Source organism: Halyomorpha halys, unplaced genomic scaffold (genome assembly GCF_000696795.3).
Source record: "Halyomorpha halys isolate HHAL.00 unplaced genomic scaffold, Hhal_1.1 Scaffold178.1, whole genome shotgun sequence".
NCBI lineage: Eukaryota > Metazoa > Arthropoda > Insecta > Hemiptera > Pentatomidae > Halyomorpha > Halyomorpha halys.
In genome coordinates, this window is record NW_027105168.1 from 1426327 (window position 1) to 1440018 (window position 13692).

Sequence of the window (13692 nt, forward strand, 5' to 3'; positions counted from 1 at the left end):
AAAGCAACATTTCATAAAAAAATGTAATGAAAAATCAGTAATTATTGAATTTATTGTGGGGTTGTACACTAAAACGTAAATATGTTTAGTGTGCTAGAAAGTAGGTTAACACGTAGGAGTAGTAGTTTTCATGATATTTTTAGTTATTCGAACAAAATTCGTATTCATATGCAATAAAAACTATTACCTCTTCGAAGATAAACGCTATAAACAATTATAGCACATTAAACTAGCTTTGATTTAAGTGCTAATAGACGTATGTACATTTGATGGTTTATGATATTTTTTTTTTAGTTTTCACACAATAAATTCAATAACTACTTATTTTTCAAAATATATTTCGTGAAATGTTGATTTTCAAAAAAATTATTATTTAGTGAACCCTTGGACGTAAAGTTTTACTAGGACTCATCTTTTAGGAAATTTACTCAACTTTAAATGATATTGTAGGTTTTCTAGTGTAGTAGGTAGTTTCAAACGTATGGAGCACCGAATGGAAAATTAATTTTTTTTTTAACATTTTGAAACCTTTTTTTATTCCCCCTTAACTACACTATATTATCAGTTTTGACTAGTATATATACGTAGTTTTCATTAAGATAATAAAAAACAGGGGGTGAAATATCTGACTTTTTTCCACTGGGCTGTTGTGTTATTAGTAGTTGCCCTACCAGTGCCATGTTCACCCTGGAATCCTGTACGCCTATGATCCATAAATTAGAACGAATCAAAAATGAATTGAAAATTACGAATGCTTAAAATAATATTAAGCAGTTCATCACTGATACCGACAGATACTGATAGCTTAAAGATAGATAGTACTTAAATAGCCATTTACCAAGTAATCCATTATTTTTCTACATAGCCAAGAATGTAATAGAAAATAACTCTTGTAAATGTTTTTTTTTTAAATAATTTATTTCTTGTTATTTACAACTGTATACACATATATACAACAAGTAAATTTGCTGTAGGTGACATAGTAACATGATACAAACATGTAGAGAATCTACCCACTGATAGAAGTCCAATAACATTTCTAGAGAAGATCTCGAGGAAATCTTCTTCTCAGACACCTAGGAGGATTATTAGGTAATGAAGGAGCAGCCTGGTTAGAAACAAGTGGATTTGGGTGGTTGAGAAGGGATGGTATCTGGTTCTGGCCAAATCGGCGACATATGGAACATTGAGGTCCTGATGGATGACTTTGTGACAAAGTACGGAGCATGAAGGATTTTCTTGTAAATGTTAAAAGTTTTCTTTTTAATGTTTGTTATTTTAAAAAAAATTAATAATTGTAACTAGCATGTTTATAACCTTAATTTGTTATAAAATAATATGTAGTGTCCCATCTCTAACCAGGAGGACCTGCTTAGTAAAGGGATATTGCTTTATGGTTAAGCAAAGAGGTAATTCGGTCATGGCCAGGTTCAACCACCAGGTTTTCCCTAATTAATAGTGCTTTAGAGAGGCTAGATCTGCCTAAGGGGATATGTCGAAATAAGGTTAATACATAAAAATAAGTAATAATCAGCAATAGCGGGATTCGAACCTGGATAGAACAGTAACTTACCCTCATAGTTAAATATATTCCGCACCCATGCAAGAGTGTTGACGTCACATAAATCGATTATATAAATTTTTGATCAACTAAACTCAACCAATGGCATCTTTAAAATACTTAGATTATTTATCACTTGTTGCTATGAAATTAATAATTTAAGAACTTAATAAATTCTGAATTTAACAATATTAAAAAACTTTAATTTACTTTAAGACCTTTTATTTGCATCCATCAAATAACATCCTAATTCATTATTTCTTTAATTTTAACAAACATGTGTAAATAAGAATGTTTCTAACGAAGGTTAAGTACTAACGCTAAAATTAAAAATTTACGACACCGTGTTAATGATGCGCGATGAATATTAAATAGCGCATAATATTAAATCACATACGTGTTGTTTTTTTTAAATAATAATTTTAAATTATAATTATTTGAAATAAAAGTGAGAAAACCTTCTTGATAACAATGAGGGTCAGATTTAATTGTCAGTATTAAAAAGGGAAATTGTCTTGAGAATTATATTATATTAGATTTTTTAATTATAACTTTAAACTTATAAATGAGTTACTATAACATTTTAGAAAAAGATGATGTGTACGATTAAAAAAACAAAAAATTAAAAATCATGTTTTTTTTTAAAAACTTTTTTTTCCAAAATAACTGAATAATTCAAGTTATATAACTCTTTAAACATTACGAGATATCTTTTATGAAATAATTTTTACTTAAATAAAATTGCTACTTAAGAAAATTCTAATTTAATATTAATTATTTTTTAAAAACAGATAAAAAAGTTTTTGGTTCATTATATTTTAATTCTGGAAATATAGTAATGAATTTTCAACTCTTATAAGAAACTAATCTTTAAAGGCGCAATTAAATGTTTATAGTTCGTGACTAAGAGTGGCTTATATTTTATCTGACTGTTGTTAAAATATAAAAATTTATAAATAAACGATCATAAATCATTAATTATGTGCTTGATGATAAAAATACTTAAAGAGAATTGCTATTAATTAAATCAAACTAACAGTACTAATTGTACACTGGTAATGTATATTTTCTAATTCGTTCATAATGCAATAATATTTTTTTATCTTTTAATAAATTTATTGTATTTTACTTAAAATAAATAATGTTAAATTTATTAGAACTCAATTTTTTGAAAAAATATTTTGCTAAAACAGTTATAAAAATTTATTTTCTAAATATAAAAAATGAAAAAAAAAAAAACTGTTTGAAAAACAATATGATAAATAATAATTTCAATAAAATTTTAATTTCACGATTTATATAATTAAATTAAATTAATTAAATTGTATTTTTTTAAAACTCATTTTAAATAAAAATTAATAGTTGTTTTCAGTGCCAAATCAAACATTTTATCCGAACAAGTATAAATTAACATTTTGGGAATTTATTTTGTCAAATATCATAAAAACTACTTGTCCTACAAAGATAAATGTTATGAACTATTTTATAGTAAATTTAACTAGCTATAATTTGAGTTCTGACAGACATCTGTACGTCCTATGGTTTCTGAAATTTTTCATAAATCAAACTTATGGTCCAAACAACTAAAAATCAATTTATTTTAGTAAATATCATGAAAAATACTATTCCTACGAAGGTAAAGGTCATAAACTACTTTATAGTAAATTGAACTAGCTTTAATTTGATTACTAATAGACATCTGTACGTCACATAGTTCCTGAGATATAAATTTCTAAAAATAGATTCACTAACTACTGTATTTCAGTAGATTTTTAAGAACTGTTGCTTTTTAAAAAGCTATATCTCGAGAACTATTGGATGTAAATAGCTCTATTAGGGCTAATATTACAGCAAATTTACTATTATTTAAATAATGTTCTTTTAGATTTTCTAGTTTTGTTGGTAGTTTTTAAGACGTAGAGCTCCGAATGAAAAATTAATGTATTTTACGGTTTTGAAACAGCCGTAACTTCTTATTCCCCCTACCTATACTTGGCAGACTCACCAAATTTGGCTGTTAATTATTCATAGTTATCATTAAAGTAATAAAAAATTGGGGTGAGATTTTGCCTTTTTTTCTTCCCGGCTCTTGTACTAAGTAGAGAGAACTACCCTTGTCCAACAATGATATGTTTCAACTCTTTTTACCCTGAATAATGTATAGTAAAGAACTATTTCCAGTGAGTTTAATTTTACCACACCCCAATCAATAATATCTACACTATTTTTTTTAAAAATTAAGTCTTATATTTTTGTAAAATATAAGAACAATATCGACTATACAAACCATTAGCATAAATTAACGACTATTAAAGATAGTTCATTGTTCTATCAGTGCTTTATATTAACGGACAATGAAGATAAGCGAAAACATATCTATCAATCACTCAATAGAACACAATGACAATTCAAGAACCATTTGTTATTCCGTTAAATAACATAGCAATCATTTTAAATAACATATATAACATTAATGCTGTTATAATTTTTATAGATTTATTCTCTTACAATGTATAATTGACATAATTTCTACTTTATTTAAAGTAAGAGTCATTAAATAAAATAAATCAGTATCACTACAATCCATGAATGGTTAGGAGTGTTACTAGACCGAAGGTTGTGCAAGGAGGTAATTTCGCCAGAATCACGCTAGACTTCCATATAAATTTTACCCACTTGATGAGGCTTGGTTGACCCCGGAGGATCCCAAATCCACAGGGCTGACTCATGGCTATAGTGGAACAGAAAATAATTTAAACAGCCAGCTTAGAGTTAATAGCATAGTGCCTTACCATTGATCTACCCACTCCCACAAATAAAATACTACCTATAAGAAATGAAAAAAATATATTCTGATTATACATTATTTGAAATGTTTATCATTTATTATTTAAACGATTAACTATTTTTTAGTTTAATCTTGATTTTTTAAATTTAAAGTAATGAATAATCTTTGTATGTTACTGTAACGTTTTTCAGTTTTCGGTTTTTTAAGTGACCTTCATGTTAGAAAAATTTTTTTTTTGTCCTGATGCTTAAAATGGGGAAACAATATTGTGTTTATAATTCACTAAAGCGGTTGATAATTCACAGCTATTTGTAAAACTAGGTTTTATTTTTAAATAAATGTAATTTTAAAAAAATATGATGAAGTACGCGCATCATACAAATCTCACTTAACACTCAATTTTGAGTTAAAATTAATATTTTTATATATAAGTAAGCAAAAACTGACTATCGTCACAATTGACATGAATCCAGTCATTAAAAATTTCAGTTTTTTGTCATTTTCCATTTCCTTTTACGGTTTTAGACATGAGTGATCTGAGTGTGTGGAATGTTATAAATAGTTTGTTTATCTAATAGTGGATAGTGTAGTTTTAACCTAAAATTTAAAGTTTTAAAAATTAATGAAGTTTTAAAAAAATAGATAACTAGGCATAAGCTTGTTAATAATTAATTTGATTTTCTATTAATTGACTTTTTCATAGGGTGATTTTGACTTGTAATTGATGACCTTGGCAAAATATCCTGTAAAACATTTTTTAAATTTTGATGTGAGGTGTGAATTTATATTTAAGGTATGGTATATTATTAATAATGTTTTTTTTTTTTAAATTGTTACAAATTAATACATAATAAGCTGTTAAATGTTTAGATCCTTGAGGATGGCCGAAACTTTAGACTATTGATATAATAAAGGGTATTGAAAATTAACAAGGATACCATTTGATTTATTTAATAATTAAATATTATTATTTTTTAAATATTTGGCTTTCCAACGTTTTATTATCGTGCATGTATACAATACGGTAGTATTGATTCCTTTTTTTGCCTCTAAGGAGCGACGGATTTTGAAGAATGAGATATCAAAGGAAAGGGAATTCAAATAAAAAACATTCAAAACTCTGATAGAAGCTAGTCGTTGGAACGAGACGGTACAAAATGGGTTTTAAAGATTTAAACACGTCCATTTTAGTTGGGTAGATGAACCAGTAGTAGGTTCTCGAGATTTTTTTTATTTATTTATTGATATTTACAACTGTATAAAAAATACAACAAGTAAATTCGATCATAATGACATAATGATATGATACAGGATGTAGAGAAACTACGCAGTAGTAGACCTCTAAAAACAGTTTACAATATAAGGTCACGAGGCCATCTTCTTTTCAGGCGCCTCGGAGGATTGCCAGGAATGGAAGAGGAAGCAAGGTTAGAAACTAGTGGGTTTGGGTGGTTAGGGAGTTTATTATGGAAGGAATAATATCGGGTTCGGGCTAGATCGGTTACATAAGGAACATTTAGGTCTTTATGTATGGTTTTATTAGTAACAAAATAAGGAGCATTGAGGATTTTACGAAGGATTTTGGATTGTAATGATTGGATACGAGAGGAATTCGAAGGTTTAGTGGAGCCCCAAAGCTCAACTCCTTATGTACAGAAGAGCCTTATTATTGTCATGTAGATCAGTCTTTTGTAATAAGTTGGAAGTTTAGACCGTTTGTCTAGTAAGTGCTGTAATAGTCGGAATCTGCGTGCAGTTTCCTGTCTTTTCATTCTTGGGTGAGGATTCCAGGTTAGTCGTTTGTCAAGATGTAGTCCAAGATAACGAATCTGTTCTACAAGGTAAGAGCCAAATTATTGAAGTATACTGTAGGGCAGTCGGCAGGTTTGCGACGAAGAGTAAATGTGATTTGATGGGATTTATTTTTATCCTCCAATTTCGACACCATTCTTCGAGGATTGTGATATGGGACTGGAGAGTTTGGGATGCAATCAAAGGGTTATTACTAACTGTGAGCACACATGTGTCATCAGCATACGTGGTAAGGATAGTGTTAGTTGTTGTGATGTCAGCTGTATAGATGGTGTAGAGGATGGGACCGAGAATACTACCTTGAGGAACACCAGCGGATTGAAAATAGAGGGATAAATAGGAACCACGGAGGTTTACTTGGAACAATCTATTAGTAAGAAAGGAACGGATGATGAGAAAATATGTAGGAGGTATGAATTTACGGAGTCTTCTACTGTAAATCAGTCCCGGGTTTCTCGAGATTTAAAATATAAAAAATAAAGATTTAGAATAATTGAATTTTCCCTTATAAACATTCACTTGTTGAGTTTTTTATTAGACAGGTATCTGAGATCATTAGATTATGTAAGAGATTAATAGAAAATTCTTCACCTGGATGTGGTATTTGGTTTGATGAGATAAGAGGTTTATGACCATTTTACCAGAAGGTTTGTTTAGTTTTAACTCTACTTTCCAAAATTTATTAATAGAAGTAGGAATTAATCTTCTGCCTGTAAAAGTTATGATTCAATTCTAAAATTTACTAAAATTAAAAAATCGTATGTCGGATTAATTCAGTTTAAAAAATAGTAATGGTTTATTTTTAATAAAATCATAAGTAAATTATCTTAAGAGAAGTCTAAAACAATTTTTGTTATACGCAGTTTATCAATAAAAAATTAAATAATCTTTTATATCAGCTATGTCTTGTCATCATTTTAATAATTTCATAAAAGATTAAATTGCGAATTTTCTAAAAAAATCTTTCTTTCGTTTTTCTTTTTTATTCATTCATTCATATCTCATTTTTATTAGTAATGAAAAGTGGATAAATAAAAAATATTTAAAGATTTCATAATTAAATTATATGAAGATAGTCCGAGTGGAGGTCATAATACAAGAGCCCAAGAGGAGAAAAAAGGCAGTTATCTCACCCCAATTTTTGATTACTTTAATGAAAACTATGTATAATTACTAGTCAAAACTGATGAGTCTGCCAAGTATAGGTAGTGGGAATAAAAAATGGCGGCTGTTTCAAGCGATAAAAAAAAATATTTTCATTCGGAGCTCTATATCTTAAAAAGTAGGAACAACACAAGAAAACCTAAGAGAACGTCGTTTAAAGAATAGTAAATTTGCTAAAATATGAGCCCTAATAGAGTTATTTACGTTAAATATTTTTCGAGATATACCTTTTTAAAAAGCAACGTTTCAGAAAAATGTTGTATGGGACGTACTGAAAGATCAGTAGTAAGTGAATTTATTTTGAAAAATTTATATCTCAAAAACTATTTGACGTACAGATGTCTTTAATTAGCACTCAAATTAAAGCTATAAATCAATTTATTTTAGCAAACATGAAAACTACTATTCCTACGAAGGTAAATGTCATAAACTTTTTTATAGTCCATTAAACTAGCTTTAATATGAGTGCTTATAGACATCAGTACGTCACATAGTTCCTGAGATATAGATTTCTCAAAAATAAATTAACTAACTACTAATCTTTCAGTAGATTTTAAAGAAATTTTGCTTTTTAAAAATCTGTATCTCGAGAACTATTGGACCTAAATAGCTCTTTTAGGGCTAATATTTCAGCAAATTTACTCTTCTTTAAATAATTTTCTCTTAGATTTTCTTGTGTTGTTGTTATTTTTTTAGGATATAGAGCTCCGAATGAAAAATTAATGTTTTTTTAAGGTTTTGAAACAGCCGCCATTTTTTATTCCCCTACCTATACTTGGCAGACTCATTAATTTTGACTTAACTTAATTTAACTTTTTTTCTTCCCGGCTCTTGTACTATCAATAAAGTTACATAAAAGTAGAAACATTTATTTTGTACCTTTATTGACAGCCACCCGGACTATCTATTTCCTACAATCTACTTTATGGGTCAACTATCTTCTTCCAACATTTTATAATTAACATACGTAGATAAGAAGAAAAATATTTTTTCTAAGTTGAAAACACATTTCAGGAAATACGAGTATTTTTACTAGATGTGGGGACTAATTTTCTGCCTGTGGAAGTTTTGATTCAACTCTAAAATTGACAGCCTACTACTGGTAGAAAATCATAAGTCAGATTAATTAAGTTTAAAAAATAGTAATCGTTCATTTTTGATAAACTCAGTATGTCAATAAAAAATTATAAAGTTACAAATTCTATAGAAAGCAGTTAAACTGAAATTTGAGGTAGTTAAACTATCAAAGAAGGCCCATTTTGAATTTGAAAATTAATAAGGGAAAGTATTGCCACAGTGAACAATAAACATATATCTATTCTGAACAAACGAAAATAAATTTCAACTCAAATAGTTAACTTTAAAAAATAAATTATATATATTACTTCAAATATATCCGATATTAAATATAATTAACGATCAATTAGCTGGTTCCGTCCCTATCGGGAACGCTGTGCCACGGACTGAATTGCTAATGACAAACAACCTCGTCCTTGCTTCTCTATGTTATAACTTAAACCAGTTTCCATTTGACAGTGAACTATATTTGATTTAAACCTATCCGATTAATATCTATTTGATTATTTTATAATTTATAAACAGTGTTATTCAATTTATCATTATTTAAATTTATAACATACTTTGTGACAATGATCATTAAAACAATAGGTGACATTGAATACAATAGCCAGGACAATCTCAAGTTCTGAGAATGTTTTAATGCAACCTTCGAACGATAACTTACCAAGGACCTCCAACTGACCGGGTTTTCACAAAGAAATTATATTTAATATTTATTTATTCTTTTTTAAGAATCTGGAGGTTTAACCTTAGTGTTAACCAGTCTGAGATTTGTTCTATTCCAGTACTTAACCCATTTCTAGACAGTTTTGTTTCAAAAATATCGAAAAGACTATAACACGGCTAGTCCAGAATGAAGTCTAACTTCCAACACCATTAATTGGCTTTAATATTTGAAATAATTATAATGATTATATATGGGTCATTTCAAAATTATTTTCATTATTAAATTAAAATTTATCCAAGTAGTTCACTTTTCGATTACAATAGCCTGTCATTCAGGATCATGAATGGTATAAAGAATAGGAAAACGAAAGAAACCTCAAATCGGGCGCCATTTAGAAACAAAATGGCGGATTATAATGTTCCGAAGATCATTCTGGAGTCATGCGTTGATTAGTTAGTCCTTTAATGACATTTCGAGACTTAAGGGATTATTTTTTTGGAATCTATCAATAATATCTAATGGGTAATTCTGGTTCCTTTTTTTTAGTAGTTTGTTCTTTGTACCAAATTAATAATCCTTTTCATTATTATTAATATCATTTAGAAAGTTCTTATCGGTTTGTCCAATTTCAAAGCTTAAATCAAGAAGAAGAGATACAACTGGGCTGTCAAAATAAATTATTTTTTATTTTTTTTTTTTAACAGTGCTCCTTACTTTGTCACAAATAAAATCATCCATAAAGATCTTAATGTTCCATATGCAACCGATCTAGCCCGAACCAGATATCAATCCTTCCATTATTTACTCCCTAACCATCCAAACCCACTAGTTTGGACTCCCTAACCTTGCTTCCTCTTCCATTCCTGACAGCCTCGAGACCTTTTAAAGTAAAAATGTTATTAGAGTGCTACCAATGGAATGGGTTGTTTCTCTACATGCCTATATCACTCCATTTTTATCTTACATAAATTTTACTTAATGTGTTTTCATGTAAATACAGTTGTGTAAATAGCAATAAATTAAAAAAAAATAATTGACTAGTATACCGGTGCAAAAACTTATGAATCTTATAATTTGTCGCAGCTAACTAAATGTTCTAGGGAAGTCGTGCGAGTGCCTGGAGGTTTTTTATTTTTTAAATTTTTTGATACTCATTTAACAATATATAGAATTAGAAATCGTCCAATTAAATTTACATCAGTGATAAACATATATAAAAGCATATACACTCATAAATAACATAACTAATAAGGGGATATATAATAGAAAATAGCAATATTAAATATTAAATTAAGGTGAGGAATTCAAGCTATGTCAGGGCCGAGCCGATTATGCAAAAACTGCAATTGCGAAAGGATAGTAAGAAGAGAGTAATTTTGATGAATATAAACATTGGAACGAAAGGACGATTTGTGTCGAGATCTGGATTTAAGAAGGATTATGAAACCAAAAGAGAATTGAGACAACCTAGGATTAAATTTAATTCTCAGATTAGGTCGAAACATATCCTAAGGCGATGGCGCGATTATGTTAAAGCTGGTTTATGAAATTTTCGAGATCTATTATTATTTTTTGTGATTTCCTAAAAAAAAAAATTACAAAGGGTGGAAGAAAATAAATTTTCTCAATAGAATCTGTTTTCATATTTTCAAAGGTAACATGCCGTTTTTCAATTTGCCTCTAATATATATGCCATTAATTTATTTCCAGGAAATTATTATTTTTAGCACATTTCTAGAAGATACATAATAAATAAGGGTAGACACACTCGATAATAAAATATACGGAACAAGCCGTTTTAAAAAAATACTTGTATACATTTATTGATTAGATCTATGTTCTACATAAATCTAATCAATACAACCAATCATAATCAAAGATCGAATTGACCTAGCCTGTGCATATATTTGCATACTCATAATCAGAAGATTATGAGTAAGCAAATATGCATGACGTGAGAAGACAATCCGAGAGGAATGACGGTTGGGCGTATGACAATTTCACCGTTTCGTATTTTTTTTTTCTTCAAAATAAATTTAATTAGAATACAAAAAGAAAGCAATATTCATTATTGGTGGTTAGCTGAATACACCATGTTTTTCTTAGATTGGAGCATTTTTAATTTTTAAGATATTCCAGATTCAAAATTGTAGGTTTCTATAAGAAAGACCCTCAAAATAAACAAATGAGTTAAGAGAAAACTTTAAAAATCTATTCTCTCTTTGGTAAAATCGTCAGGAGGCAGAGGGATTTTTTTCCTTCCTCAATAATTTGAAATTAGGAAAATTTGAACAGTGAAAATTGTGTTAAAAAATTATCAAAAGAGGTTAATATACTTAAAGAATCTTATAAATGTTATTTAGAGAGATCTATTTTTTTATTTATATTAAAAATTATCTGGTCAATCAAGTAACAGTAAATATCAAAATAAAATACTGGAAGATTATTGATTGACCGTGTGTATAGATGAATGGAATATGGTCCGGGTGCGGTAAAAAAAAAAACTCAAATAGTAGATAATTATACTATTTTATTGAGCCAACGTTTCGCCCCACGTTGCAGGGCTTCGTCAGGGCTAAAAAAGATACAAACACGATAGTTACAAAAAGGAAAAAAAAAGAAAAAACATAAGTGTAATGAAAAGGGTAATTAATAGTAACAGATAGATAAGAGAAGAAATATTAAAGAAAGTACAAATAAAGAGATGAAAAAAGAAAAACAGGTATGCATTCTGTCTCATCATTTGGCTTGTATTTTTTTCTTTTTTCATCTCTTTATTTGTACATTCTTTAATATTTCTTCTCTTATCTATCTGTTACTATTACCCTTTTCATTTACTATTTACAACCTTTAATTTTTCTTATTATATCTTACTTTTCATTTTATACCCCTGTTATTTTACACTTATGTTTTTTCTTTTTTCCTTTTTTTAACTATAGTATTTGTATCTTTTTTAGCCCTGACGAAGCCCTGCAACGTGGGGCGAAACGTTGGCTCAATAAAATAGTATAATTATCTACTATTTGAGTTGTTTTTTTTACCGCACCCGAACCATATTCCATTCAATTAAAATAAAATATTTTACTAAGAGAATTTTCATTTTATTATTTTTACTAGGAGCGGATAGCTCAGTGGTAAGGGACGGTAAAGCTGACTCCAAGGTTTGAATACGGCTGTTTCAATTATTTTCTGTTTCACCGCAGCCCTCTGAAGTCCACCCAGCCTCATCACGGGGGTACCCTTGATTAGGTAATGGGAGCTTGATTTTGAACATATTGCCTCCTTGCACAACCGTTGGCCAAGTAATAGTACTTTCTTACAAATTACTGCACTCCTGACCCTTTATGGATTGTAGTGGTAAAGATTTAATTTTATTTTGCATTTCCAACAATATTTAATGCGTTTAACTGAAATGCTGGTAAACAAGGTTAGAAAGGAAAATATTTTATGTTTAGTGAAATGATTTTTTAAGCTTTTTTTTACTCTTTTTTCCAAGTAATGTTCATGTAAATCGAAATTATAATTTTCAAGGCACTCTTATAATTTTACACTCTTTCTATAAGAGTGTAAAATTAGAAATTTTGTTTTGTTGAATAAATATTTATGATTTTAAATAAAAATGTACTATCTACGAAACAAAATTAAAAACAACCTTCAATTCACAAGAAAAATCCCACAGACTGCCCCTCCTAAAATTGTTTAAATATTTAAGATTCTTCCTTCCTCCATAAATTTTTGAATGGACTTCTCCTTCTCTATTACATGAAACAGTATCAGAATGAAATAAAGAAAATAATCAGTCAAAATAACAATAAGCAAATGGAAATTTGCTGTAGTTTACCAATCAAAACTATTTAAAAAATTTACACTATAAAAAGTTATTTATTTATTTAAAATAATAAAAAAAAAAAAATATTATTTATATCTATAAAAGTAGAGAGAAGAAACCCAACACGTTAAAACCCGCTTCCAGCCTTGACAATGACTCGGCTTTCTTCTCTGATGTGACGTCTGTCCTCGGTGCCACCATGTCTACAGTTCCCCATCACCTTCAACTTTTAAATGAAAAGAAACTGGATACGAGTTGTTTGAAACCATGTAATAAAGATTTTTTTCAATACGTCTTTGATATAGCTGGATTCAATACAGAGATAATTTTTAAGTCCCAGAGGTTAAAATTAAAAAATAATGTAAGTACATCTTATCAGAAGAAACATTTTAAGTCTACTAGTGTAGTGAATCTAAATTCTTTATATTTGAAACTAAATACTATATTTATTAAAAACAATTTTATTGTAACTGTTAATTTTTAATTTTCCTTATGTATACTAAGGGGAAGTATTGCGATTGTAATAAATTTCAAAATCGAGTTTTAAACGGAAATATATGTTTTGAGGCCTCCGGAGTGAAAATGTTCAATGGTTATTTTATATAATTTTATTTTTTGTAAATTTATAAGGTCCTACTGGATGAGTTTCATTAAATTAATTAGATTTAGTAATTATACATCTAATAACGAAGCATGATAATTATATATTATCACATTTTCTGTCCTTATTAATCTTCTTAAAACCAGATTATCTTATCAGGTTGTAAGTTTTATTTTTATAAAAAGGGGCT

At 28.5% G+C, this 13692-nt stretch overlaps 1 protein-coding gene across 1 annotated transcript in view; it reads right to left on the minus strand.

Moving 5' to 3' along the window:
• The window catches only part of LOC106679134 (NADP-dependent malic enzyme), a 99603-nt gene that overhangs the window by 71603 nt on the left and 14308 nt on the right, over window positions 1-13692 (minus strand). The gene's annotated exons all lie outside the window — the stretch shown is intronic.